This window comes from Ziziphus jujuba, chromosome 11, assembly GCF_031755915.1.
Source record: "Ziziphus jujuba cultivar Dongzao chromosome 11, ASM3175591v1".
NCBI classification, from domain to species: Eukaryota; Viridiplantae; Streptophyta; class Magnoliopsida; order Rosales; family Rhamnaceae; genus Ziziphus; species Ziziphus jujuba.
The window spans coordinates 15827546-15832684 of NC_083389.1; the positions used below are offsets into that span (position 1 = coordinate 15827546).

Genomic DNA, 5139 nt, shown 5'->3' on the forward strand with positions numbered 1-5139 from the left:
TGCTTATATTAAAAAAAAACTATATCTATATATATATATACATACACACACACTAATATATGTATGTTTTCTTTCTTCTCACATGAACATGCAGATCGTTAATGGTATTTATATAATACCTAGCCTATAGCTATGGTAAATAACCGTTAACGACTGTATATACTACTAAATAAAGGAGAAGAATTGTGTTGTTTGCTTTGTCTTCCTTATATTTTGCTGTTGTGTCTCGGTTGTCATTGCTTAATGTTGCATTTGCACCATCTAATTATATACCAAGGACATATAATGAATTAGGAGACTATGAAATTAATTGGTAAAGTGAAAAAATTTATAATTATTAACCAAATAATCCTTCATCTCTAGCTTTTTGCATGTTTTATTTTATTCTATAGTAATGTTATTATTGGCACGGTTTGTCCACCATAACAACCATCTATTACCGTTTGATTATGACAATTGCATGTATTTAACCAAAATTTTAAAATTAAGAGATAGCTATCCCCTATCATAAATTGGGCGACCTCGCTTATAATCACAGAGTTTTATATGTGAGTAACAAAAAAGTACAGGGAACTTACCCTACTATGAATAAAAGATCAAAGCAATGAAATAATGTGAGCAAAGTCCCGAACAAATTCTTGAGGACCTAGTTATTTTTCAAGTTTAAAAAATCTCATATAAGCACCATGTATCAAATAAAAAACTAATAACACCAATATTAAACTACCTTGTTAGCTTTTTATCTTTATATGAATTTAAAATGAAAATTAATTGTGCAAAGCTTAGGCTTGTTGTTCAATGCATTTATAGACCTTTCAAAATTCATTATAAAATCTCAGAAATAAATCCCAGAAAATCCATTAGATATCCTGAAAAAAAAACTGACTATGTATATCAAATAGTCAGGCTCACATCAGATCGATCAGATGATTTTATCATCCAATTTCTTTCTCCCAAGCCGTTTCTCTTCCCATCCCCCACCACAGAATAGCGCTTCGCTTTCGATTCTTCAAAAGAATCAGCTGACTTCTCCCTTTTTCGTTGATCTTGGGAAAAAGGAACTGTGCCTACAAAGTTAGACATCAAGTAAGTGGCTTGATGAAGATAACTACGTTGACACACTCGAGTTGGCTCCTGACACAACATGGTTGTACAAGTCTTCCATTGTAAGCCGTTGGATCATTTCAATAATTGTGATTTAAAAATAAACAATGATATAATATAAGATTGGATGATTTACTAAAATCATAGTTGGGAAAGTGAATTTTATATAGTTGGGTGAACTATAAATAAAATTTTAAATTTAAGCATTTAGAGGAATCCAACAACTTACAAAAGAAGACATGATGACAAAATCAATTAATCTCAATTTGATAGAATCCTGGTTGATATATATGGAAAAAAGTATTGTTATTGGAAGTGATAAATATTATTCATATCTTTGTTATATATCCGTTTCCAAACTTTTTCAATAAATGCAAAAACGTCTTTAAAGCATTTTCCAAATTATTCTCTAATTTTTTTCCCAAAAAAAAAAAAAAAATACTACTCTTATCCAATCCTATATATTCCTATATTTCAAATATATATGGATCCAATGGGATTCCAAACCAAGCCTTGTGCCGTTTGCACAGTTCCATAATTCTCGAGCAATGATTAATTCATGACATTTCCTTAGCGAATGTGTGACAGAGGGTTGACTTGTGTTTAAGAAGGCCAACAGCCGTTAAATTTATGAGTTGGCTAGTTTGCCTTTAGATTTTGGGTTGTAAATTAACTATAACTTCATCTCTGGACAATGTTCCATGGGATGATGGGTTTATGCCATGCTATTTAATTGTGTTTTTTTATATTTTACCCTTTTCAAATTTTAAAAAAATAAGCGAATTAAGTCTGTTTTTCCTATTTGATTGGTTACCTGATAAATTAATGAATCCAGGGTTGTCGACGGCTCTAAGAAAATTTCCCCACAAAGTATTCCAACTCAGTTTCATACATATATTTCCTACACTGAAACGCGGCCGATGTCAATGATGCATTAAAAAAAAAAAAAAAAAGAAAGTAAAATGGGAAAGAGAGTCTCCCTTTATTTATTTATTTTTTGGGTTGTTGGAAGATATTGTAAGACAAAATAGCTTAGCCAAAAGCAATAAAACTGTGGCAATAACGCCAATTGTTCTTGAAGACTCTTGATGTGGGAGAGTTTCTTCCACAAGGGGTTAGTACTTTTGGTAGTAGACCAGCCCCACTAATATAGATTGCTAGGACTTGGGAGGGAGTTTATTTTTGTGTTTTGGTTATTCATAATTATTTGCTGATTTTTACTACTATATTTACTTTAAAACAAATATTTTATTTGCTGATTAGCCTTATAGACAAAACCACTGGTGTATGTGTTGCTGAAACTGGGAAGAGTTTTCTTCTCTCTCCCTAATGCCGTCTGTTGTTTCCTTATCTCTTTCGAAACCGAACATCTTAAAGGCTCGTTCCCCAGCAACAACCACAGTTTACGTTCCTGATAACCTTAATGAGAAATTCAGCAGAAAGGGCATTAAGTTTTGGCAATCCGACAACATTCCAATGGTTGAGCTTACTGTTAAAGAATGGTAGTTCCTTAAAGCTACAGGTACCTGATGCTCTTGTTACATCATACAAGCCTAAAGTCTACTGGAAAGATGATGGCTATGAGGAGGTTCTTTATACAATTCCTGCAAATGGTTCAGCCTCTACTAGAACCAAAGGAGTTTGGTCATCAATGATGCATCAGAGCCTGGATCAAAAGGGTCACTTATGCCTGCTGAGTGGACTGTAAAAGATGTTGATTCTGATGCCATTGAGGCTCTCCAGGTACTGCTTAATTCAACTGTCTTGTTCCATTGGCAAAGGTTCAGATGGTATGGTTCTTGATGCTTCTAATTTTCTCAATGAAAGTCTAGGCCTCATTTCTAATTTTCTCAATAAAAGTCTAGGCCTCATTTGGTTTATTTACTCCAAAATATGGTTCTTGATGCTTCTAATTTTCTCAGTGAAAGTCTAGGCCTCATTTGGTTTATTTACTCCAAAATTCTTGCTGTAATAGCCATTTTCCTATTGCTAATGTTTTGTGTCCAATTCCACCAAAGTTATGTTGGGTACCTATTGTCCAATTTGTCCACTTTCGATTAGTTGAATTTAAGTAGTAGCAGAGTTTTGGAAGGGGGATTCTTGAGTGGGTAAAATGCCTAAATCATATCTTTGTGAGAATCAGAGTAAATAGTTCTAAAATGATGAAACCAGGGAAGAAAATGTTCTTCTTTTCTTTCTTTCTTTTTTTCCCATGCCATTGCTTCTTTGCTGCAGGTAGAGCCCAGCTGCACAAGTGGAGTACTTGATCTAATCTATGTCGTTACACTACATCCAGTAAGCATGGCAACAGCACACATTGTGAAGAACAAAGGAAAGAAGAATGTGACTCTTACAAATGCTATACTTAGCCATTTCAAGTTCAAAAAGCAAAATGGGGCAGCAATCCAAGGTCTTCGAGGCTGTTCTTACTGCTCACACCTATAAGCCTGAAAAGAAACCAGGTTTGTGGACTTCTCAAGATGTGTCTTTCACCATTCTGAAAAACAAGCTCAGCAGAGTTTATGCAGCCCCTCCTAAAGCGATATTGAAGGCATTTTACGACAAACCACCTTCAAAATATGAAACTCTTGATCAGTTACATTGCTATCAACTTTCTTTTAATCAAAGCCAAGTTTTGTTTACGAAGTGATGTTGTAGAATTTGAACTTTTTCGAAACAAAACTGTACTAATGCAAAAAGAAATGGGATCAAATGCTGACAGATAGAAAAATGGCACACCATTATTAGTCTCTTAATTAAGTTAGCAACTCTAATATGATTGTTATCGTTTTCAGGGACGAGAATTGTTCTTCAGGGTAATAAGGATGGGATTTGAGGATATCTACTTATCAAGCCCTGGTTCTTTCTCTGAAAAATATGGTAAGGAATATTTCATATGCACTGGTCCTACATCCATGTTGGTACCTCTTGTTGTAAAGCCTGGTGAGGATTGGAGAGGAGCACATGTTATAGAGCATGATAACTTGTAATTAATTTTTCATATAAAATTTCCATCTTCTTCTTTAATTCATTCTTTCATTTTTTTTCCCCCCCTTCTTTCTCTTTTATTTTTCACCCCATTTTCCTTTTTTCTACTAAGTTCTACACACCAGTTCCTCCAATCCATAAAAGCAACTTTGTTTTTTTTTTTTTTTTTTTTTTTTTTTTTTTAAATAAGTTGAATGTATGTCAAAAAAAGAAAAAAGAAAAAAAAAGAAAAGAAAAACTAAGCTCTGACCGTTAGAATTCATCCTGAAACCAAAAATGAACCCTGTCTGTCCAAATTTTCAAGAAGTTTGAATTTGGAGTAGGACAGTCTTTATCCCTATATATGCATGTAGAAGGCAACACCAAGCCAACAAAAGCAAGATGTTTAAGAGCCTCATCAGTTTTAAACAAGTACTGCTTCCATTAATCTGACATCCAACATTGTCTTATTGGTCAAAACCAAACAAAAACCCAACAAGCAGTAACAAAAATAGCATTCCAGATAATAAAAAATCCATACAGAATTGTGATGAAGTTATTAGTTCTTTTAGTATTAAAGTTTTTATAACTTTCCACCAAAAGATTTGGGATCATTCTTAGCAGCCCCCCGTTCCAATCAAATTCTTTTAGAGATGTAGCAATCTGAAAACATGACAAGTAATCTCTATGAGTAAATTGCAGACAGAGCAAAGAACTACAATTGTTAAACCTGTCTTTCTGTCTGTTTCGCAGCTTAATTCAACAAAACTACTGGTCAACGTTGGGAATTTTAGCCTTCAAGGACCATATATGCCATACAAGTCCCACTTCATTTGATTATCATCAAAACAGTAGCCAATAAAATGAAGCAGATTTTATAGAGAGATAACACCAGGCATAATATTATTCAGATACATTATTCTTCACATCTAGTTTCACTCACAGGAGTAAAATCTGGTTGAAAATCTGAACTCTAACTTCACTAGATAAAAACATTTTTAAGCTACAAAATTGGATCAAGCTGCGAAGCATTGACCAGTAGTTTTTAGTATTATGCAAAATTGGATT

General features: G+C 33.6%; 1 pseudogene; it reads left to right on the forward strand.

Annotated features, from left to right (window-relative positions):
- Positions 1 to 2433: 2433 nt before the first annotated feature.
- On the forward strand, positions 2434 to 4094 carry LOC132799842 (photosynthetic NDH subunit of subcomplex B 2, chloroplastic-like; annotated as a pseudogene).
- The last annotated feature ends 1045 nt before the right edge of the window (positions 4095 to 5139 follow it).